This window comes from Hyla sarda, chromosome 10 (genome assembly GCF_029499605.1).
Source record: "Hyla sarda isolate aHylSar1 chromosome 10, aHylSar1.hap1, whole genome shotgun sequence".
Classification (NCBI taxonomy): domain Eukaryota; kingdom Metazoa; phylum Chordata; class Amphibia; order Anura; family Hylidae; genus Hyla; species Hyla sarda.
Window position 1 is genome coordinate 19179643 of NC_079198.1, and position 26570 is coordinate 19206212.

Genomic DNA, 26570 nt, shown 5'->3' on the forward strand with positions numbered 1-26570 from the left:
CCCCTTCCCTAATAAAAGTTTGAATCACCCCCCTTTTCCCATAAAAAAAATAAAACAGTGTAAAAAAAATAAACATATGTGGTATCGCCGCGTGCGTAAATGTCCGAACTATAAAAAGATATCATTAATTAAGCCGTACGGTCAATGGCGTACGCGCAAAAAAATTCCAAAGTCCAAAAAAGCGTATTTTGGTCACTTTTTATACCATTAAAAAATGAATAAAAAGTGATCAAAAAGTCCGATCAAAACAAAAATCATACCGATAAAAACTTCACATCACGGCGCAAAAAATGAGTCCTCATACCGCCCCGTACGTGGAAAAATATAAAAGTTATAGGGGTCAGAAGATGACATTTTTAAACGTATAAATTTTCCTGCATGTAGTTATGATTTTTTCTAGAAGTGCGACAAAATCAAACCTATATAAGTAGGGGATCATTTTAACCGTATGGACCTACAGAATAATGATAAGGTGTAATTTTTACCGAAATATGCACTGCGTAGAAACGGAAGCCCCCAAAAGTTACAAGTTTTTTTTTTCAATTTTGTCGCACAATGATTTTTTTTTCCGTTTCGCCGTGCATTTTTGGGTAAAATTACTAATGTCACTGCAAAGTAGAATTGGTGACGCAAAAAATAAGCCATAATATGGATTTTTAGGTGGAAAATTGAAAGGGTTATGATTTTTAAAAGGTAAGGAGGAAAAAACGAAAGTGCAAAAACTGAAAAACGCTGAGTCCTTAAGGGGTTAATATCCATCTACTGTGCAGTAGAATACAAAATGCTATTTATTGCCCCCTGTTATCAGCTATTCAGACTATTCAGAAGATTCAGTAACATCTCTGAAGTGCTTATAAGAAAGCTGCTCAGAATTTAAGTTTTACTGGCCCTTTAAATTTGCGATCCTAAATTTTTATTGAAAAGAGCAGCTGGACATAGGAATGCCTCTACACAACAGCTGGAAATTTATACAAGAGGAGGATGAGTTCACTGTTCATCCTATTTACTAAAAGTTCAATTTGCCTAAAGGAAGACTAAATGTAGAATATATATGTAACCCCCTGGGATTACTGTTGTGTTATTACCCTGCATTTACATGAAGTGTCCAGTAGATGGCACAAGAAAATGAACTGCACAGGCAAATTAGCTGGACATTGACTTCGGGGTGTCCCAGGAGGTCAGCCATGTCCCCTCATCCTTACCCTTCCCCTCTGCACTAAGAGACCTGATTGGCTAAGCCCAGCCCCTTTAGAGAAGCCCCACCTCCTTAGAAACTTGCAAAACAAAAAAAAAGTGCATTTTACATTTTACAAAAAATGCTATAAAAACACAAAGTGTGAACACATCCTTATGGTATGTTCACACATGCAGATTTTCGGCAGAAGATTTTTCTACCCATTAAAGTCAGTGGGCAGAAAATCAGCTGCAGCAAAATACACACATGTGAACGCACTCTTAGAGTATGGTCACAAATCCGCAGCATATTCCCCTCTGCGGATGGGTTATCTGCTGCACCAGGCACATCCACAGCGTGAAATATGCTGCGGATGCGCCTCCCTACCCTTCGGCTAAGTTCACACATAGGAAAATGCATTTCACTGATTTTTTTAATGTGTGCAATTTTACCGGGCGACTACAGGGCGGGCGGCGTGTGACGTCACGCCTCCGCCCCTGTGTGACATCATGCTCCGCCCCTCAATGCAAGCCTACGGGAGGGGGCGTGACAGCTGCCATGCCCCCTCCCATAGGCTTGCATTGAAAGGCGGAGCGTGACGTCACACGGGGCGGAGGCGTGACGTCACCCGCCGCCGGCCCGGTGGTCGTCCGTAATCAGATCCGGAGCGAACACGCTCCGGGGACTGATTACAAACGGGGTGCCGCGTGCAAGATCCCGGGGGTCCCCAGCGGTGGGACTCCCTCAATCAGGCATCTTATCCCCTATCCTTTGTATAGGGGATAAGATGTGTAAGCACCGGAGAACCCCTTTAAAGTTAGGTGTCTGTTAGGGCCGGGTTCACACAAGCAGTCAGATGGTTAAGATGATGGCATTCTGGGGGATTGTTGTCTAACGCTTGTGGTGTCTTAGGTTCATGTAAATGAATTGCATTGTCTGAGGTAATATTTAGGTAATGGTGTAAATGGAAAACACTGCCTTGGGGAGAGATCACGCTCTTGTCTTTGAAGAGCGTCTGAATATAAGGTGGGGACCCGATTACATTGTCTGGGAGCCAGGAGCTGATTCCAAGCATTGCAGGTGCGGTCCTCTCCCAGTCTCCATTAATTACTATACAATCTGTCATGGACGCACAATGGAGGGGGGATAACAGAACTGAGGAAATGACAGGAAGCACTGAATGTTTCTCTATGGGCAATACAATCCTATAAGGCAGGGGGACTCAACTACATTCAGTAATGGTCCGCTTATCCAGGTTTGCCATCAAGTGAAGGTCCATCCTTTGGATAGGAGATAAGATGTCTAGGGGCGGAGTATCCCTTTAATATTAAGTCACAGGATTGAGATACTGAAGTGTGAAGGATGTAAATCTACAACTCCCTGTATGACCTGAATACTGCTTATACTGTACCCCTTAATATAATACTGCCACAATGTGTTCCTCTGAATATTGTACTGCCACACACTTTGCCCCTGAATATAATACTGCCAGACATTGCGACCATGAATATAATACTGCCCCACACTGTGCTCCTGAATATAATACTGCCACACACTGTACCCCTGAATATAATACTGCCACAATGACCTGAATACTGCTTATACTGTACCCCTTAATATAATACTGCCACAATGTGTTCCTCTGAATATTGTACTGCCACACACTTTGCCAGACATTGTGACCATGAATATAATACTGCCAGACATTGTGACCATGAATATAATACTGCCCCACACTGTGCTGCTGAATATAATACTGCCACACACTGTGCCCCTGAATATTCTACTGCCACACACTGTACCCCTGAATATAATACTGCCACAAACCATGCCCCTGAATATAATACTGCCACACATTGTGCCCCTGAATATAATACTGCCCCACACTGTGCTCCTGAATATAATACTGTCCCACTCTGTGCTCCTGAATATAATACTGCCACACACTTTACCCTCTACATATAATACTGCTACACTGTGTCTCTGAATATAATACAGTTACACACTGTGCTCCCTGAAAATAATACTGCCAAACACTGTGGTTCTGAATACAATACTGCCACACATTGTACCCCTTGAGTTTAATACTGCCACACATTGTACCCCTTGAGTTTAATACTGCCACACATTGTACCCCTTGAGTATAATACTGCCACACATTGTACCCCTTGAGTATAATACTACCACACATTGCACCCCTTGAGCATAATACTGCAACACACTGTGCCCCTGTATATATAATACTGCCACCCTGTGTCCCTGAATATAATACTGTCAAACACTGTGCCCCTGAATATAATACTATCACACACTGAGCTTCTGAATATAAAAGTGCCACACACTGTGCTCCCTGAATATAATACTGCCACACACTGTGCTTCTGAATATAAAAACTACCACACACTGTGCCCTTGAATATAATACTGCCACACACTGTGCTCCCTGAATATAATACTGCCACACACTGTGCTCCCTGAATATATAATACTGCCACACACTGTGCTCCCTGAATATAATACTGCCACACACTGTACTCCCTGAATATAATACTGCCACACACTGTACTACCTGAATATAATACTGCCACACACTGTACTCCCTGAATATAATACTGCCACACACTGTGCTTCTGAATATAAAAACTACCACACACTGCGCCCCTGAATATAATACTGCCACACACTGTGCTTCTGAATATAAAAACTACCACACACTGCGCCCTTGAATATAATACTGCCACATATTGTGCCCCTGAATATAATTCTGGTACATACAGTGCCATTACAGCAAACACCTAGGTATCACAGACATGCGTGTAACAGCTGGAAGCACACTATGGGTTAGCGGATACGCAGCGTAAAATATGCTGCAGATCCATTACGTGTGACCGCACCCTCACAAGTCAAAATGAGGTTGTTACTGGGTCAAGCCCATGGTTTTCTTTCAGCCCAATTCAGATGAATGGAACAATCACAGACATTTCTGTAACAGATCTGCTGCATGTGAACATGCCCCTAGTTGGACAAGTCTCTGGATCTATCATATAACATCATTGTGTAACAAGTGTTCTGCACCACTACAGCTACAACTACAGATTTTAAGTCATGAATAAAACAATTCTTGGTTTGAGTCCAATTCTGGTGCAACTTATCTGTCCGCCAGACGGGATAAGAAATCAGGGCACATGAAAAATACATGATCGGGGCCGCACGGACGACATTAAAGTTGTATCGGTCACTGGTGTTGACTCAATGTATTATGCAGAAGAAAGATTCTGTCGCATTCCGCTGATTGTATTTTGCAGCGATAACAGGAAATAATATAAAATATAAGACGATGTAGTAAAGAGACTCAAATGAATACACAGATAATACAGTAAATAGGGGTTATGTAAGTTTTTGTGATTTTAAGGGGTACTCCGGTGGAAAACCTTTTTTTTAACCCCTTAATTACCACGGGTTTTTCCATTTTTGCACTTTTGTTTTTTCCTCCTCACCTTTTAAAAATCATAACCCTTTCAATTTTGCACCTAAAAATCCATATGATGGCTTACTTTTTGCGCCACCAATTCTACTTTGCAGTGACATCAGTCATTTTACCCAAAAATTTACGGTGAAACGGAAGAAAAAATCATTGTGAGACGAAATTGAAGAAAAAACGCCATTTTGTAAATTTTGGGGTCTTCTGTTTTTACGCAGTGCATTTTTCAGTAAAAATGACACCTTATCTTTATTCTGTAGGTCCATACGATTAAAATGATACCCTACTTATATAGGTTGGATTTTGTCATACTTCTGTAAAAAATCATAACTACATCCAGAAAAATGTATACGTTTAAAATTGTCTTAATATATATTCTGACCCCTATAACTTTTTTATTTTTCCGCACACGGGGCAGTATGAGGGCTCATTTTTTGTGCCGTGATCTGAAGTTTTTATCAGTACCATTATTGTATTGATCGGACTTTTTGATCGCTTTTTATTAATTTTTTCATGATATAAAAAGCAACCAAAAATACGCTATTTTGGACTTTTGAATTTTTTTGAGTGTATGCCATTGACCGTGCGGTTTAATTTATGATATATTTTTATAGTTCGGACATTTACGCACACGGCGATAGCTTTGCAATGATCAGCGTTATCGGCGGTCGATTGCTCAAGCCTGAATCTCAGGCTTGAAGCAATCAATCGCCGAGGGGACGCGCCGGAGGCAGGTAAGAGGACCTCCGCCCGTGTCCCAGCTGATCAGGACACCGCATTTTCACTGCGGTGGTCCCGATCAGCACCGCTGAGCAGCCAGGCAGCTTTCACTTTCGATTTAGACGCGGCGTTCAACTTTGAACGCCGCGTCTAAAGGGTTAATAGTGCGCGGCACCGCAATCGCTGCCACGCGCTATTAGCCCTGGGTCCCAGCATCAGATACATGCCGGGACCGACCCGATATGACACAGGGTCACGGCGTGACCACGCGTTATATCGCGGGAGCTGGCCAAGGACGTAAATATACGTCCTTGGTCGTTAAGAGGTTAAATCAACTGGTGCCAGAAAGCTAAACAGATTTGTAAATTACTTGTATTAAAAAATCTTAATCCTTCCAGTACTTATTAGCTGCTGAATACTACAGAGGAAATTCTTTTCTTTTTGGAACACAGAGCTCTCTGCTGACATCACGAGCACAGTGCTCTCTGCTGACATCTCTGTCCATTTTAAGAACTGTCCAGAGTAGGAGAAAATCCCCATAGCAAACATATGCTGCTCTGGACAGTTCCTAAAATGGACAGAGATGTCAGCAGAGAGCACTGTGCTCGTGATGTCAGCAGAGAGCTCTGTGTTCCAAAAAGAAAATAATTTCCTCTGTAGTATTTAACAGCTAATAAGTACTGGAAGGATTAAGATTTTTTAATAGAAGTAATTTACAAATCTTTTTAACTTTCTGGCACCAGTTGATTTAAAAAAAATAAAAAAAGTTTTCCACCGGAGTACCCCTTTATTGGCCTGAACATAGGGTTGCTTATAAGGTAATACAAAAGTTCATCAAAGTACTGTAATCCATTAGGAGATGCCAGTCCAAGCTGGATTTGTCTATACTAGCTTGGGTCAAACTATTAGCATGATAACTGATACATGGGGACTAGAGATGAGCGAACTTACAGTAAATTTGATTCGTCACGAACTTCTCGGCTCGGCAGTTGATGACTTTTCCTGTGTAAATTAGTTCAGCTTTCAGGTGCTCCGGTGGGCTGGAAAAGGTGGATACATTCCTAGGAAAGAGTCTACTAGGACTGTATCCACCTTTTCCAGCCCACCGGAGCACCGGAAAGCTGAACTAATTTATGCAGGAAAAGTCATCAACTGCCGAGCCGAGAAGTTTGTGACGAATCAAATTTACTGTAAGTTCGCTCATCTCTAATGGGGACCCAACACCCATTGTTTGGTGAGGGGTGGTGAGTCATTACTATGGAAAGGAAGAATAAATAGGGGAGACACAGAGAAGACACATTTGGTGGTCTCACTTGCTTCTGAAGGTGATCACGGTGGGGTTGGGACCTGTTACAGGTTTTCTTAGTTGCTTGTTACGTTTTGGAGGCGGAGCCGCATGTCACAGTCACGCCGGCGCACGTCCCCGCCTCTAAAACTCACTACACGCATAGAGCTGCCGCGGAAAGCCCTGTGTGCATAGTGAGCAAGGAATACGCAGCGTATTTCCCGCCGATGCAGTAAATTTTGCGCAGCGTGAAATGGGGGAATGCACCTTTATACAAAAAGTGAATAAAGAGACCAAACGTCAACTACCAGAAACAACTCTGGTTCCAGACTGAAAAAGTAGAAGATAAAGTCCTGTTCAGAAGGCTTATAGGATCAGCGTGGATCTTCTATAAGGTGTAATGGCACTGATCCATAAAACCAAACCTTTCATGTCCGTCGGGGAAATGAGAGCAAGTGCACAGGATGAAAAAGCCATTAAATGTTGATATAAAAGGAATTGATATTTGCCCTTCCCCATGACGTATGACCCCACCCTCCAATTACTTCAATACGTCCCCCCCCCCTGTGGGATCTGCCATCAGCAGCCTCTGATCTGGCTCCGGCTTTAATCTCCCCTTGGCAGTAGTGGCACAATATGGCGGTGCTGCATTTCCCTGCATGCATTGCACTTTTTTTTCTCATCACTTATGGGAATATTTAGATCAGCCTGAGGTCAGGTTATTTTTACCCCTGCACATCCTGAGTAACATGCAGCAACAAGGACTTAATATAAAAGCCTCCGATCTTATCGCTACAATGTGCTCCTATCTACACTTACAGACAGACAGCTGTGCTCCCCTCCGGAACGCTGAGGACACCAACACTTTATTATTATATTTCCGCGATTTGGTGATTTAATTTTTATTTATTTTTTACAGACAAAAAAAAGTTACAGTCAAAGTATAAAACAGCATCTAGTGGTTCTGGAGAACTGTACGGATGTGCTGAGGATTCTGGGCTGTAAAGATAAAATCGCCACAATACCGCCACCCTCACCCTATATATATATATATATATATATATATATATATATATATATATATATATATATATATATATATCTCAACTGACTCCAGAAAGTTAAACAGATTTGTAATTTACTTTTATTTAAAAAAAATCTTAATCCTTTCAGTACTTATGAGCTGCTGAGGTTAAGTTGTTCTTTTCTGTCTAAGTGCTCTCTGATGACACCTGTCTCGGGAACTGTCCAGAGTAGAAGCAAATCCCCATAGCAAACGTCTTCTACTCTGTGCAGTTTCGGAGACAGACAGAGATGTCAGCAGAGAGCACTGTTGCCAGACAGAAAAGAACAACTCAACTTCAGCAGCTGATAATTATGGGAAGGATTCATTTTTTTTTTATTTTTTTAGAAGAAGTCATTTACAAATCTGTTTAACTTTCTGGAGCCAGTTGATATATCTATAAAATATAAAAGTGTTTCCTGGAATACCCCTTTAAAGTTTATTATTCTGCATCCCAACAAATAATGCACATAGTGTGAATTGGCCCCAAATCTACTTATAAGTCTAATAAATTCACCTGTCTATGCAGTAGAGGCATAGTCTGTGGTAAATCCACATCAAAATCTGCATTTAACTTGTGGATTTTGCGGTGAGATGTGCAACAGATCGTTTCTGATGTGTGTAGACCCGGCCTGAAGCCTGCAGGGTCTCATTTCTAGAATCTGATATATAATTGTGGGAGCAGTATCTCATTCACTGGCCCATACTGAATAGGAGGTGTATAAAAAGAAATGTATACCCGCACTCACCAGTGGGAACGGCACTCAAAGCTTCTACATGGATACAACGGCGGGACCGAGGCTTCAGAACAGCTTGTGCGCTCAAAGCGCACAAGCTGTTCTGAAGCCTCGGTCCCGCCGTTGTATCCATGTAGGAGCTTTGAGTGCCGTTCCCGCTGGTGAGTGCAGAAATACATTTCTTTTTATACACCTCGTTGATATTACAAGCCTATTTCTGTTCATATCCTAGCACCTTACTCACATGAAGATAATTTGCCTTGCTGTGCTTACTAGTCTGATTGGCATTTAAAGGGGTACTCCTGTGGACATTTTATTTTTTATTTTTTTTTAAATCAACTTGTGCCAGATTTATAAATTACTTCTATTTAAAAAAAAATCTTAATCCTTCCAGTACTTATTAGCTGCGGAATACTACAGAGGAAATGGTTTTCTTTTTGGAACACAGAGCTCTCTGCTGACATCGTGACCACAGTGCTCTCTGCTGACATCTCTGTCCATTTTAGGAACTGTCCAGAGCAGCATATGTTTTCTATGGGGATTTTCTCCTACTCTGGGCAGTTCTTAAAATGCTATGTGCTGTGCAGCTCGTGGCTCACCTCTAGCCCCCCCATACAATTGTCAAAATAGCTCCCCCAATATTGCTTACACAGTAGATGGCTCTCGGTAGTGTCCTTTTACAGTAGATGGCCCCCAAAATTGTCCATCTCCCAATAGCTCCCCTAATAATGCCCCCACACGGTAGTTAGTTTCCCAATAGTGTCCCCTCACAGCTAATAGCCCCAATGAGTGTCCCCTCATAGTAGAGGACCCCCAGTAGTATCTCCTCACAGTAAATAGCCCTAATAGTGCCAGCTGTCCTCTTTCCCCCCCAAAAAAAGAAATACTTCTCCACAACAGAATAGAATGAAGACAACAACAACACGACTGGCTTTTGCACTTCAACTCTCCATTTTGTCACACTAAGGCGGTGTGATAGCCTGGGGGAGTAGGGTATATGGGGTGTACCTGTGCGGTGACTAAAGGGTGTCTGGTTAACTCTTTCTATTTGTGATGCCAGGGTGAGGGCTCCTCTGTAATACTCGTCCTACCGCAACCATTCCCAAGAGCAGCAGGGAGGTTTAGAATAATTGAATATCCACAACCGGAGAGTTTGCTGAAAACAGTTGGAACTTTACTGAAGATTTTATGCAAGCTTCATAACCGGAACAGTCTCTATACATGCAAAGTCTCTTAAGGATTGACAGTGGTTGGGACCTTCAGCAATTTAGAGTCCTTAGACTGATATGCACTGTTCCACTAGATTTAGGGGATTTAGTTGCGGTCCAGTAGTCACGCTAGCTTTAGCGGGGATTAGTTTAGAACTCATGGTTTAGTTTCTGCTGAGGCCGGTAGGTTTTCAGGCCTAGCTTGTCTTTGAAAGTTGCGCAGATCCGTCCTGCTAGTCTGGCATCTACGAGAGCAGCAACCCAAGAGAGCGATAATTGGCTACAGCTCCCTTATATGGGCAGGGGCTGGACTAGGGCTGATTGGTCTAATACTTCTGTCAATCACCTTTACATAGCATTATGGGTAGCATGTGACCCAAGAACCTCCAAAGGTCCTCTTACATACCATAGAGGAATCAACATAGTCATATGACCGAAGGTCCTGCGACACTAACAAGGTAAGTACTATACATTATATTAAATATACATTATTATTAAATATGTACAAATAAACATCACAGAATTAGAATAGAGGAGAGGTGACTAGGGGCTGTCCCACCTGGGGGACCCTACCTGAGTGTAGTTACTCTGACTTTGGGAACCACCATACAAGGTACGGTATGCAATACGGTCCGGGGACACCACAGCGGCTCTCACCCAGTACCTGTAAAGCCCTGGTTTTCCGGAGTGAAGGCCGCAGCACAATATGGGTGGCTTGGGCAACAATAGCCCCAGGTGACTGCTGAAGCCGTCAATATCATGATCTTCCACTCCACATTAGACTTGTGTTGGCCAAACCAGACCATTTTGGTGGGATCTATCTAGACATACAGCAGATTACCCTAGTGCATAGATCAGTAACACATCCCAGACTAATGCATAAATAATAGGATTCACATAAAATCATCTCTTAAATGGAGTTTAAAATATTTACAAGCATTTTCTTGAAATTGTCCATTACCGGATTCCAAAGATGAGCCTCATCTGGTAGACAAAATAGGCAAGGTTTTCACTCAGCTTTTCCAAGATGCCATGTTCCATATTCTGCTGTACCTTTTCCTACTACTGTGTCAATGTTAGGTTATGTTCACACTGCAGATATTCCGTTCAGTGAGCTTTGCTGCGGAATTGTGGCAGAATTTCTGTCTTCTAAAAACACAGTGGGGGAGATTTATCGAAAACTGGGCAGTGGAAGAGCGGTGCAGTTGCCCATGGCAACCAATCAGATTGCAACTTTCATTTTTAAAGAGACCAGTGAAAAATGAAAGAAGCGATCTGATTGGTTGCTATGGGCAACTGCACCGCTCTTCAGCTACACAGGTTTTGATAAATCTCCCCCAGAATTCTGCAGAAATTCAAGCCCCATTGATTTCAATGGGATTCTGCCGTGGAATTCAGCTAAATATAAGACCGGTAATAATATTTGTGGTAGGGCCTTGGGGGGTGTAGTGTAGTTGGGGTGTTGCTTCGGTATATGAGGGGTTAACTTAACCCCTGTCACTCGTGACGCCAGGGTGAGGGTTAATACGCTGAGGTAAATCTTCGGCCTATCGCCACCCTTCCCAGAAACGATAGGTGCGTGCTTGAATGAACGAAGGTCCACAATAGGGATGAACTTGAACTTGTATAAACTTTACTGAGGTACTTGTGGTACATCCAATTAACAGCAACAGTCTTAGTAATACAGGCTCTATGTAGTACGGCAGTGGTTGACAGATGCCGCGGACCATTGACTTATCCAAAGGATTATCAGAATTAGAAGAGATGCAGAGATCCGTCCGGATTTAGGGGTCTGTTTAGGTGCGGTGATCTTGCAGACTTAAGAGGGATTGAGATAACTCACAGTTTTGTAAGATGGCCGTTGCCACAAGGCTTGGGCCTAGTCACTGCTGACGACAGCTGCGCAGATCCTCCTCTATCAGCAGCCCACGAGGAAAGAGCGATTAATGGCCGCCGCTCCCTTATATGGGCAGGGCCGTTTTGGATTAGTCCGAGTCAGCTGTCACTCACTGTTACAATGCATGGTGGGCGATCACCTGACTTCCTCCAAAAGGTCGTTGAACCAGAAACCATAGAGTATTGGAACGCATCACGTGACCCGCAGGTCCTGCGATGCTACAACCAGGTAAGTATACATTATATACATATATACACTTAGAATTTGAATAGTTTAAACTATTAAAGGGGTGACAAGGGGCTAACTATTGATGAGGACCCCACTGGTAACTAGGGACTCTGACTCTGGGGACCTCACCACAAGGTAACGGATGCAATCCGGTACCGGGACACCACACATTTCTTTGCGGAATGCCAAAAGCATAATATCCGCGGAAGAATGGCCGCCCGGTGAAAGTTCTACTGACTGAGTCGGAGTGCATAATCCCATATAAATCATAAGACATTAAATTATGGCGGAATTTCCCTTAGGCTAGGTTCACACTACGGGATGTCCGCACGGAGAATCTCTGTGAGGACACTGCGGGGACCGCACAGGAATGCGCCGTCTCATAGACGGTTATGCATTCCGTGCAGACTCCGCACAAAGAATAAACGTGTTCATTCTTTGTGCGGACACGGAAAATAGAATTTCTGTGCCAGGGACATCTAGCACGGAAATTCTGCCGTGTGCACGGCGCAGCACAATCACGTTGAATTCAATGGGACACTCCTGCTCCCGAATCTCTGTGCTGGATTCCAATGTGGAATCCGGCACGGAAATTCTGCCGTGTGAACATGGCCTTAGTCTTACCCTTAGTCTTCACTTTGATATAAGTATTTTCCGGGCTCAAGTCCTGCAGGAACACATGGGAACTGAGTTCCTGCACTTTTTCCAAAGCATGAACACCATTCCCATTAGAAGGACCAGCCTTTGAGTAGAAATCTTGGGTGGGTTCCCAAAGTTTTTTTTGTCACGACTTTACCCCTGAGTATTTTATTTATGATTTGCATACATAACTCTTCAAGATGGGGTCTTCTGGGACTCCTGAAACTGTGGAAAAATGCATGTAAAATTAAAAAAAATTATATTTTTCAGCCATACAGTTTACTGAGCCTGTTACTATAGGGGAGATTTATTGAAACCAGGCGAAGGAAAAGTTGCTAAGTTGCCCATAGCAACCAATCAGATCGCTTCTTTCATTTTGCAGAGGCCTTGTTGAAAGTGAAATAAGTGATTTGATTGGTTGCTATGGGTAACTGGGCAACTCTTCCTCTGCACAGGTTTCAATAAATCTCCCCCGTACATGCTTTACACCAGTGTTTCCCAACCAGAGTGCCTCCAGCTGTTGCAAAACTACAACTCCCAGCATGGCCGGACAGCCGTTGGCTGTCCGGTCATGCTGGGAGTTGTAGTTTTGCAACAGCTGGAGGCACACTGGTTAAGAAACACTGCTATGCACGTTGGTCAGCAGCTTTCCACCCCCTCTAGCACTGAAAACATCTTGGTTAAATGCAATAAAATGAAGATTTTCTAAGCCCTGTCTATATGTCCCTCCACCCTTCTCCCGCCCCTCAGCACATCTGTCACACTAAAGATATCAACTTTCCGAAATCTCCTTCTAAAGTTGGAAAATACCTACGTTTTGCTTTGCAGTCCCCGCAGCCGCCATCTGCCAGGTCCCAAGGGCAAGGTCCGGACCTTCTACATATCCAGTGTCCACCCGTAGTGACAGCCTTGCAGAAGGTTCTTGTGGTGGCCCAGTATGGGAGGTGTTACCCCGTACCCTTGCTGCCCTGTCAGACAGCCTCCCTTCAGTGTCCCATGGGCCCCCTTGCATCTGTCCCCCATGTAAATATGTTTATTATGTATTATACTGTGCAATGTGTGAAGAAAGCGTTTTCACTTTAAGACTGTTTACCATGTGAGTTGTCATGTGATTGTTACCCAGGAGGTATCAGTGACCAGGTGACTTAAAGGTGACCAATGGGATCCCCCCAGAGCCTCCCCCATAAAAGCCCTGGGTGGAGCATCTGCTCTCTCTCTTGCTTCCTGCTGAGGGCCAGTTGTGATGTCCCAGTACAGGACATGGTCTTGTACTACCCTTGGGGCCTGTCAGGTTGAGACCCTCAGTGACCTGGGGGTTCCCCAATGTCTCCCCCTGTTGTTTCCAGAATGTTGTGTATATCACGTTAATGCCTAGACAGTATCATTATGTATAGGTTGTACAAAGGACCTGTGTAAGTCTGTCACATGTTATGTTATGCAGTCACGTGATTTGTTGTCCCATGCTCTCCCAGAGAGCACCAGCTTAACCCGCAGCTTGACCAATGGGCTTTAGTCCACCCCCCCCCCCCACTATATAAAGGGGCGGCCATTACAATTCTCTCTCTTATGAGCTTTGCTGAGGTACAGTTACCACCAGAGATCTCAGGGCAAGTGATCAGCATCTGGAAGACCCCAAAAGCTACAGTCATTCCAGTAAGTCTCAAGACTGTTGAGACCCAATTAGCTCCTAGCAGGCTATAACTACCCCTCCCCCTTATTACAATAATTTATTAAATAATAACTGACACAACAACAATTCAACTTTTCCGTGGGTGGGGATCGGCCACAGCTTTATTTATAAAATTACTTATATAAATAACAATTTAACTGTAACAAAGACACCGATTGGCTTCTTGCCAACCCGAGAGGTGCTGCCACACTGTCCTGTGTGGAGGTCTACCCCGGGTTGACCCCGCTTTCACCGTCTTCTTACCGCCAAGCTGTGACTTACAATAAACAGACATACAAAAAAGGGAGGGAGGGAGGGCAAAACTCCGGGTCCTGGGCAGATTGAGGGGGGGAAGGGAGGCACCACAGATATAAGTACCCAGGGGAGGGCTCCTGAAAGCCCCGGAAACTATTAAGCCCCTGATTGGTGCCCTCCTTCCCCCCCACCCATGGGACATACCACTATATTTACCCACAAGTTTTACAGGCGGGGGAGGGGGCTAAAAAAACCTTGCCTGTACATTTCTTAACCCCTTAACTGCTCACCAGTCAGGGGGCAAGCTAGTTATGCACAGCTTGCCCCTCCAGTCTATGTTTGCTGTCACTGATACTAATCAAGTGCTGCATATAGTCAAGTCCAATCTCAAGTCAAGTTAATTACAAGTATATTGGTCCAGCAAGCTGTGAGGTCCTTCTGGGTCCTGGCCACCTCTCTGGGAATTCTGTCCTTAGCTGTGAAGATAATTCCATCTGTCTTCTACTCAGTAAAGCCTCCCAAAAACCACACTGGCATCACGAACACTAGGGGTTAATACCATCTTGCCCCCGGGGTTAATACTATCTGATCCCACCACTCACACCGCTACACCCGGGGTCCCACCATACACCGGTGGTTTACCACACAGTCAAGTCGTGCCTAAGTGTGTGTCAAGAGACATAGGAGGCCTCAAGTCCAGTCTGCAGCCACAAGCTACAAACATACAACAAAAAACGTGGTCTCAAATGGCTGGAAGTGCTCAACCCCAAATGCGGTTGTGCATTTATACTGGGGGAGCAGATCCTGCCCTTGTAGTCCGTTGCTAAGGGCGATCCCCAGCATAAAAATGCATACAATGGAGGATGCCTGCAGCGGACTACAAGTGCCACAATAGAATCCTACACCAGATAAACGGTGTGGATATGTAACAATTAGAATACAATACAAGAATATGGGTGCACTACTGTGGTAGATGTAAACAATACATTGGCTATCCCTCAACACTGATGTTAAAATTGAGACATTCGCCAGTGTATCCTTATATGAAGGACACACCAGAGCCCGCACACCAACGCCAAGGTTTCTCAATTTGGTGCGAGACCTAACGCTAGTCCTACCTGTGCTTGATAAACAGAACAGGGGCCAGTGGGCAATTACGGCATATTCTTGTATTACAAGCTACAAACATGCAAGTAACCACAGTCACAGTCCTGTCAGTCATCAGTCGCAAGACAAGTCAGTCACAGTCACCATTTGTCAAGTCAACGTGGCCTACATTAATTTGACCTAATCCTCTACAAGTCCCAGCAAGCCCTTAAGGTCTCTGAGTCACTGGTCACCCCTTTGGGCCCTGGCAGAACTGTATAGACTTTACCATCTGTCTAACCTCAGTAAAGCTACCGTTGTCCGTAACTTGGTGTCACAGTCATTATTGCCCCCGTGCCTAGCCCAGGATCCAGCGGTATACCTTCTGGTGTTATTGAGGATAAACCATGCCCTGGCATCACAAAAACAAGGGGTTAATGTCATCTGCCGTGCTACATCACACCCCATACCACATTCTCATAATGGTTCTCATAAAAAAAACAGCGTCAACCGTCCCCATTATACGAATTTATTGAGCTAAATCCACAATGACTCGGCCCATATTTAATGCATCCTAAATTACATTATTTCACAGCAAATTTCCCCTCCAGCGCGGGTTACATTGGAGTTTATGGATGGGATTTCATTCTGCTGAACAGGAGCCGGCGGCTTCCTCTTATTCTAATAAAAGGAAATGTGTGTATATGCGGGGTCACGTGGAATGGATGAACCAAATGACCGAGGAGCTGGTGGAAATTATAGACAGGACATCGTTCTACTTTCCTCTAAAATCACTAGTTATCTTCTGATTCTGCTATTCGGTCTTTGTTCACTGAATCTCTAACCAATGTTTTCACCCAGCTTTTCCAGTCTCCTGTATTTTTTATCTATCTATTTTTTCCTACATCAACTTTGTTATCAACAGAGTTATCAAATTTGCCCCTAAAATTTGCATATATTTTTTTTCCGTATTGTTTACTAAGTTTGTCTACTTAGCCTTTACATGACTGCCATGTGGCTGCTGGCTGCCATGAATGCAGTGGCTGCTGGTAGCAGATGCGCTGCGTGCATGTACGTCTGCAACAAGACGCTTCAGTAACCTCATAGCTGACTGTCCCTCTCTGTCCGTAGGAGAGGAGAAGAATGTTCCGCTACTGAACAGGCTGTGAAGTTGGGACGTGTTGTGGTAACTAATTAACTTTTGTGGGGACCTACTGCTATATGGGGTGGAGTCTATTGCTTTATCGGGGTAGGGGCCTACTGCTATATAGAGGCTGTATGTGGGTGGGGGCCTATTGCTATATAAGGGCCAACTGTTTTGGGGGCAGTATGGGGACCTACTTATATATATAAGGGCCTACTGCTCTATTGGGGCAGTTTGGGGGCCTACTGCTATATGGGGATGGTATGAGGTCCTACTGCTATATAGGGGCACAGAGGGGGCCTAACTACTATATGGGGCCAGAAAGGGGCCACTATCACTCTATGGGGCAATGCACATGCGGAGATTGATGAGGAGGAAATTTGGAAATAGAAATAAAATGGTATGATTTAGAATTGTGTGGGAACATTTTTAAAATGTATATTTAGATATGTAGATATCTGAATATGTTGGCTCTGAAACATATAAAAGCTATCCAATGTGGCTCTTATGTGGAGCACAAACAGCATTGGTCACCTCTGCTCTGGTATAGAGCCTCTTTCTTTCTCGATGACACTGTTTTACCAACAATATGTGGTGGCCCAGTACGGGATGTGTTACCCCATACCCTTGTTGCCCTGTCAGGCAGCCTCCCCTGGGCCCCTCCCTCTCCCCCCCCCCCCCCCCCTGCATCTGTCTATTGTAATTGTATATAATCCCTATTTTAGATATGTAAGAGTGTTATACCTTTAAGACTGTTTACAATGTGAGTTGTCATGTGATTGTTACCCAGGAGATATCAGTGACCAGGTGACCTAGGGGTGACCAATGGGACCCTCCCAGAGCCTTCCCCATGTAAGCCCTGGGTGGAGCCTCTGCTCTCTTAGTCTTTGCTGAGGTCCAGTCAAGTGGTGCCTAAGTGTGTGTCCAGAGTCATAGGAGCCTCAAGTCCAGTCTGCAGCCACAAGCTACAAATCTGCAAGTAACCACAGTCACAGTCTTGTCAGTCACAAGTCAGTCAAGTCAAAGTCATCTGTCTAGTCAATGGGGCCTGCACTAAATTGTCACCTCTACTACAAGTCCCAGCAAGCCCTTAAGGTCTCTGAGTCACTGTCACCTCCTCGGGCCCTGGCTGAACTGTATAGACTTTACCATCTGTCTACCCTCAGTAAAGCTACTGTTATCCGTAACTTGGTGTCAGAGTCATTATTGCCCCCCGTGCCTAGCCCAGGATCTAGCGGTATACCTTCGGGTGGTATCAAGGATAAACCACGCCCTGGCATCACGAATACAAGGGGTTAATGCCATCTGCCCCTAGGGTAACAACATCTGCCCTCATCACACCCCATACCACAAATACATGCAGGGAAAGTGTCTATAATGTTTTTTTTTTAGTGCGTTATAAGTAGCGTTGCAAATAAAGCATACAGCAGGTGCTCATATAGTATTTTATTCCAATAAGGAACATGTGACTACACACATACTACATGATCATGTTTTTAATGTTTACGGGGACTGTAAACATTTTCTTGCCCCTAGGTCCTGGTAAATGGATTAGGAGGACTATGCAGTGATCGTGTCTGCATTAACCTCAGCTATGGTACTGTAAAAATTTTGTATGAAGATACTGCTTTTTAATGCAAAATGAAAGAACAAGTAAGAAAGTAAATCTCAGTGGAAGTTAATTAATAATTTATAGATAATTTAAAGGGGCACTCCGCTGGAAAACATTTTCTTTTAAATCAACTGATACTAGAAAGTAAATTGCCAGATTAGTAAATTACTTCTATTTAAAATATTAATCCTTCCAGTACTTATCAGCTGCTGTATGCTCCACAGGAAGCTATTTTCTTTTTTAATTTCCTTTCTGTCTGTCCACAGTGCTCTCTGCTGACACCTCTGTCTGTATCAGAAACCATCCAGAGCAGGATAGGTTTGCTATGGGGATTTGTTCCAGCTCTAGACAGTTTCTGACATGGACAGAGGTGTCAGCAGAGAGCGCTGTGGTCAGACAGAAAATAAATAAAAATAAAAAAAATTATTAAAAAAAGATACTTCCTCCGTAGTATACAGCAGCTGATAAGTACTGGAAGGATTAAGATTTTTAAATATAAGTAATTTACAAATCTGTTTAACTTTCTGGCACCAGTTGATTTAAAAAAAATGTTTTCCATCGGAGTTCCCATTTAATGGTGTGTATTGTTTCACCTTCAGGAGACCATCAACTGGCAATGGGAGACTTACAGGCATGTTCTGGGAAGGATATGCAAATTAGCTCTCCACCCTGGAAACTACCTTCTAGGGGTTATCCAGGAAAAAACTTTTTTATATATATCAACTGGCTCCAGAAAGTTAAACAGATTTGTAAATTACTTCTATTAAAAATGACACCTGTCTCGGGAAACGCCCAGTTTAGAAGCAAATCCCCATAGCAAACCTCTCCTAAACTGGGCGTTTCCCGAGACACGTGTCATCAGAGAGCACGTAGACAGAAAAGAACAACCTAAACTTAAGAAGCTCATAAGTACTGAAAGGATTAAGATTTTTTAATAGAAGTAATTTACAAATCTGTTTAACGTTCTGGAGCCAGTTGATTTATAAAAAAAAAAAAAAGTTTTTCCCTGGATAACCCCTTTAAAGCTTTGTCAAAGTGTCCTGCTTTGTACTGAGGACAGGCAACAACCCTGAAAGCTGTCTACAGATGGATGTCTCTACCCTCTGGGGAAGACTCTTACCTTGGTCCAAATCTCTTGTTCTGTTTCAAGGCTCTTTGATGGGTTGGACATTGATTTAGAAGGTAGTTACCTACAGGTGGTGCTAGAGATATCATTTTCTTCCTTTTAGAAATAATTTGCTTATTCTCTTCGGGACTGTGTAGGTCTCCTTTCCAAAAACATGCATAGATTCATTTATTTCTTAAAGGGGTACTCCGGCCCCAAGACATCTTATCCCCTATCCAAAGGATAGGGGATAAGATGTCTGATCGAGGGGGTCCCGCCCCTGGGGACCCCCACAATATAGCATGCCGCACCCACCTGTAAGTACTGCTAGAAGCACTGGAGTCTCTCAGTCTTATGCCTCCCGACCACGGGGATGGAATATTGTGACTTCACAACTCCGCCCCCGTGTGACATTACGCCCCACCCCCTCAATGCAAGTCGATGGGAGGGGGCGTGACAGCCATCACGCCCCCTCCCATAGACTTGCATTGAGGGGGCGGAACGTCACGTTACACGGGGACGGAGTCGTGACGTCATGTCCCAGTCATGACATCACAGAGTCGTGACATCCCCCCTTTAAGAATTTGGCCTATGTGGGTATGTGCATAAGACAGGAAAATCAGTGGTAACAGGAAACAATATTCATAACCAGGAATAAGATGTGGAACAGAATTGAAACATGACCTACCAATAGTAAAGGGCTTCTATTACTGTCCAGGACAACATTTGACCGCCCCCACCATGTATAATGCCTTAGGCAATGGCCTTTTTAGCCTTTCCATAATGTCACTCAGCGGACACACTAGCCCGAGGGTTTTTATGGTCAGGCTTGAATAGCCGAGCTGCAAGGTTTGTTTTCCAACATTAATTTGACTGCCCTTGGGGCAAACATCTGAAAGGTGAAGTCTATAGAATTCCTTATCTAGAGGAAGACAGCAATGAGGAATGAGGAATTATGCATGACAACTCAACCATGAGGAATATTGTACCATATCACAGTTACTAAACAAAATGGAGTGCAAAATACTAATTATTCTAACGACCGGCTCGAGTGGCAGTCTGGAATGCTAGCTAGTATGTCTCTCCAGAGATGCTAGGAACAATTTTACACTAGGGACCTCTCAACAGAGAAGGACCAGAAAATGTAAAAGTTCTCAGTGCTGCCTAACACAAAGGGTTAACTATGCTGAGCAGGTCTGGGAAGGAGTGTTTGGAAGCTTTTAGTGTAAGGGAGGAATTTCTTTGAAGTTTTTATCTGAACTTTCTCAAGTGGAGACCAAGTATGAGAAACCAAGAGCATACTTGGGTTTTCGGGGAAGAAGAGTCACTTGGGACACAAAAACCGGCACCACACCTATGCACACATCTTATGTTCCTAACAAGAGGGCGCTGAGTACACGGTTGGGTTCTTATCGGTTACAATGCAATTAAATACTGTCATGTGGGGCCTTAGGGATAGAGAACAATGTCATCCAGACTAGGGCATGTAGATACTGGATTCCCTGGGCTTCCAGCTTGGAAACAGCCCTCCCCCTAGGTTACATTATTAATTGCTAATGATTACATAGTGGTAACCATGGGTGAACTCAACATTAAGATAATAGGGCCATGCCTAAAGGCCGATTGCCAAAAAAGGCCCAAAGGCCTACAAAAAAAAAGCATAAACAAGATAAATGCTGTTCGAAAATAGTGAAAATTACTTCTATTAAAAAATCTTTATCCTTCCAGTACTTATTAGAAGCTGTATGCTACAGAGGAAATTCTTTTTCTTTTTGTCTTGTCCACAGTGCTCTCTGCTGACACCTGATGCCCCTATCAGGAACTGTCCAGAGCAGGAGAAAATCCCCATTGCAAACCTATGCTGCTCTGGACAGTTCCTGACACGGACAGAGGTGTCAGCAGAGAGCACTGTGGACAAGACAAAAAAGAAATTCAAAAAGAAAAGAATTTCCTCGGTAGCATACAGCTGCTTAGTATTGGAAGGGTGCAGATTTTTTTAATAGAAGTAATTTACAAATCTGCTTAACTTTCTGGCACCAGTTGATTAAAACATTTTTTTTTCCACCGGAGTACCCCTTTAACCCAATACACTATAAAGATAGCCATACAAACTACATTACAGATAACTGAACCGAAACTGTCAATTTTTAGTGTTGAGCGGCATAGGCCATATTCGAATTTGCGAGTATTCACGAATATATGGTCGAATATTCGTCATATATTCGCTAAATTCACATATTCGTAATATTCTCGTTTTATTTTCGCATATGCGAAAATTCGCGTATGCGACAATAAACGTATACGAAAATTAGCATAAACAGAAATTAGCATAAACGAAAAAAATGTACTGTGAAAAATAAAAAAGAATATTCGTAATTACGACTATATAGTGCTATATTTTCGAATATTCGCAAATTCACGAATATGCAATATTCGCGAATAAAATTCGCATTGCGAATATTCACGATCAACACTTTCAATTTTAACATCTAATGTGTATAGTGGCCTCCCAACTCTCCTCCAAAATCAATTGTCAGAAGTGAGAATAACCAGGCATCAATTTTTTGGGGGGTAAAAAAAAAGACAATGTATGGCAAGTTTTATAGGGTATAAGTGTCTAATCGCGGGCGACCTCCCACTGTGATCTTAAGAATGGGGCGCCACCTCTACCTCTGCATGGAGCAGCATGGTGGCACCTGCTCTTTGCATTTTCTATGGGAGAGCTTGACATGCACAAACAGCTATATCCACAGGGAAAGCAGGGGTCCCGCTCTAGAGATAATGGGGGGTTTCAGCGGTCAGAAGAGAGCAGTGTTCAAGGTTCGAGGTCTGGGCCAATTACGGTACCTTTTTGGCAATGGTCAATCCAAAGCAGATTTCAAAATTAAAAAAATAACCTATGAGCAAAGCCAAAAGGCTTTGGATATATGACCAACAATTGTTTCCCATTGGTTCCAAGAATGGATGTTGTTTACAAATAATGGACCACCATTGATCTTCTATCATTTCTCCTTGGGGACAGGCCATCATGTCCCATCACCTTCCTGTCCTCACACATATAGATCCGCTGTAGTTATATCCACAGTCTTTGGGGATAGGAATGTGTGGTTACAAAACAGATCAATTATCCCTTTGACAACCACATTTTTGGATTGCTTAGCAGAACTTTACCTGCAGGAGATAGATAAGCCTCAGGTAAAAACCAATTCACACCCTGCGTCTAGACAGATCCTTAGATTGGTGACACAGAAGATGTTATGATAGTATTTTATTTCTTAAAGGGGTACTCTGCCCCTAGACATCTTATGCCCTATCCAAAGGATAGGGGATAAGATGTCTGATCATGAGGGTCCCGCCGCTGGGGACCCCACGATCTCCCTTTTGCACCTGGTGTTCGTTTAGAGCATCGGGTGCACCGCCGGAGGCTCGTGACGTCACAGCCACGCTCGTGATGTCACGGCCAAGCCCCCTCAATGCAAGTCTATGGGAGGGGGCGTGACGGCCGTCACGCCCCCTCCCATAGACTTGCATTGAGGGGGCGTGGCCGTGACGTCACGAGCCTCCACCCCGCATTGCCAGTCTTCCAGCATGTCACTCCGTTCGCTCCGTTCACCAGATGTCTGGGGTGCCGCAGCTGAGATTACGGGGGTCCTTTGGATAGGGGATAAGATGTCTAGTACCCCTTTAACAGTCCTCTTCTGCCTGGAAGATGTCGACTGATAATATTTGCCCTTCTAGACAATACTTGATGACCTAACATCTCCATGTGCTTCACGGCAGACATAGCATGATGCCTGACGGGCAACACAACAGCCAACGATAGAACAGTCTGAAGCAATGTGGCCCATTATTCTGCTTAGATCAACAAGTAATGGGTAAAGAGACACTAAAGCACTCAAACCTTTTCAGCAATAGTCAAAGATTTCCCAACCAGTAATGTATAAAAATGTGATGTTTATGAGTTACCAAGTTTACTCATAGACAGGTAGAGAGTCACACGAAAGTAAGATTTCGAGTCTATTATTGTAACCCCCCATTATTGTTGTGGTCTGATATTGGCCATGGTTCCACATCTTATCAAAATAATATGGGCAGTACGGTGGCTCAGTGGTTAACACTGTAGGTTCAAATCCTACCAAGGACGACATCTGCAAAGAGTTTGTATGTTCTCTCCATGTTTGCATGGGTTACCTCTGGGTACTCATGTTTCCTCCCACACCCTTAAATGGGCACTCTCATTAAAACTAATTTTGCTATCGCACTCCTTATGGTAAATAAAAAATATTTCTAATATACTTTGTTTATAAAAAAAATGAAGTTTTCTATGTTTTATTTGTGCTTAAAAAAGCTCAAGAGCACATTTTCCCCCATCTTATACACAGACTTTGGACCGAAGCCCAAACACAGGAAGTGCATTCTGGAGTGCTGAGGTGGGTGTGTCCAGCCTCATCCAATCATAGCTCCTCTCACACTTAACTGCCATAGGCTGTTGGTTGGACACGCCCCTTCAGCACTCCAGGCTGCACTTCCTGTGTTTGGGCTTCGGTCCTAAGTCTGTGTATAAGATGGGGGGAAAATGTGCTCTTGAGCTTTTTTAAGCACAAATAAAACATCGAAAACTTCATTTTTTTTAAAACAAAGTATATTAGAAATATTTTTTATTTACCATAAGGAGTGCAATAGCAAAAATTAGTTTCAGTGAGAGTTACCCTTTAAAAACATATTGATAGATTTAGATTGTGATCCCCAATGGGGACAGGGACCAATTTGAGTGTACAGCGCTGCAGAATCTGTGTGCTCTATATAAATAAATAGTTATTATTATAATTACTTTTAGCCCCTTATAAAGTGATGAAATCTTGTCTTTTCACTAGTTTTGACAGGGGCAGGTATTTGCTATAACCACAGGATCAGTTCTATGTTCAGACTATGAATGTATCAGCTCTTTCTTCTTCTCTCTCAGCCAGAAGTCTCAGCACAACGGTCCCAGCAAGTGAATAACATCCAACCACCGACCAGAATCTTGGCTGTTGCCTCTTGCCATTTCCTAGGAGCAGACACAATAGTTGTCCTAACTCACCCCTACTCTCGTGTCAATGATAACATCAAGCTAAAATAGAAATAAGAGATTGTAAATGAATAGCTCATACCTGACTCACACCATATAACCTGCCGCAGCAGGAAGAAGGACACTTTTATGAATGCTACATTATTCTACTTGCGGGATCAGAACATTCAATCACAAGTGGGTGACAATACCCCAAGGGCGTTGTCAGCGTACAAGATGCCTTGACACTGATCAGTGAATGGAGTTTACATCTCCGCTCATACAGTATTATCATTCTGACTCCCTTTTGCTGGTGTGAAAGTGAAGCCTTCAGACTCTCAGTAGTGAAACATGAAAGTGAATTATGTGCTCCTTCTTCATTGTTCCACATAAGATCCTCAGCTCTAAAGAATTTTCCTGCAAAACACAATGCAGGATTGTTCTTGCTTTGTTGTCCACCTATATATATCTGTTATCTATTGCAAGTAATGTAGATCAGACACAGACATTATTATTATTATTATCATTAAACTCAATGCAGGGGCAGACATAGACAGAAAAGAAAAGAAGAAAAAAGAAAAAGAACTATGCCATAAAAGGTAGGCAGGTAGGCAGCAGTTCCCCCACGTTAGGTAGCATAGTTTCCCCACATTAGGTTGCATAGTTTCCCCACGTTAGGTAGCATAGTTTCCCCACATTAGGTTGCATAATGTCCCCACATTAGGTAGCATAGTTTCCCCATATTAGGTAGCATAGTTTCCTCACATTAGGTAGCATAGTTTCCTTACATTAGGTGGCATAGTTTCCCCACATTAGGTAGCAGTTTCCCCATATTAGGTAGCATAGATTCCCCACATTAGGTAGCAGTTTCCCCACATTAGGTAGCATACTTTCCCCACACTAGGTAACATAGTTTCCTCACATTAGGTAGCAGTTTCCCCACATCAGGTAGCATAGGTTCCCCACATTAGGTAGCAGTTTCCCCACATTAGCATAGCATAGCCCCTCACCTCCCAACACACACACAAACACAGACAGACACACACTCATAGACACACTTACCTGGCCTGCACAGCACTTCTCCACTCTGACAGCAGCCTGATGAGTGATGTCACTGATGTCCTCCTGCGCAGGTCTGCACACATGTAGAAATATCCCCTTAAACTAGTAGGAGCTGGCGCTGGCAGAAGTAAGGTGTAAGTTAGGTCATATGAGGGCTCAGCTGGCATAGAGGCAATGGATTCAGGGGCAGTTTGGTCAATGTGTGCACCAATGCATTTTATGTCTTATGGTTTGCTAAATTCGCAGAGAGAAATACAGCCTTCTTTGAGGATGGGGTTAAAGGGGTACTCCGGCCCTAAGACATCTTATCCCTTATCCAAAGGATAGGGGATAAGATGCCTGTTCACGGGGGTCCCGCCGCTGTGGACCCCTGCAATCTTTCATGCAGCACCCCGCTATCATCAGCCTCTGGAGCGAACATCTGAAGACAGCTACCACGCCCCCTCCCATAGGCTTGCATTGAGGGGGAAGAGCGTGATGTCCCACGGGGGCAGAGCCGTGATGTCAGGATACCCCGGCCCGGTGATCATGATTCATCAGACCTGGAGCGATGTTCGCTCCGGAGGCTGATGATACAGGGTGCTGCATGAAAGATTTTGGGGGTCCCCAGCGGCGGGACCCCCCGTGATCAGACATCTTATCCCCTATCCTTTAGATAGGGGATAGGATGTCTTAGGGCCGGAGTACCCCTTTAAGAGCAGACACATCAGCTTTTCCAGAGGATATCAGGTCTCAAGACATCTGTCCAAGAAGGTGTGCAGCCCAGCTTCAGAAGTATAGAACCATCAAACATTAGCACAAATAAAGCTTTCAGGTGGTATGTCTGTTCTCCTTGTCTCCTCAGCCATTAATTGGGTGCCATCAATATCACCTGGCGGGAGAACAGTGCAGCGTGGTGTGCCCCATTTAATTGTGTCATAACAGGTTAAAGCATCCCTGTCAGATCCCAAAAATAGAAAAACCTATATTTATTATAAAAATCCCTCTTTTTTTTTAGCTCACAGCGTTAGGAATCCTCTCAGGGGAAGGGGGCGTGTCCCTCCTTGTGGTCGTAGGAGGTGATTTTGTGCATCTGCTCATGCAGGGACCTCTAGTAATACGTACGGGGACCTCTAGTGATACGTATGGGGACCTCTAGTGGGGGAATTTTCAGGAGCCA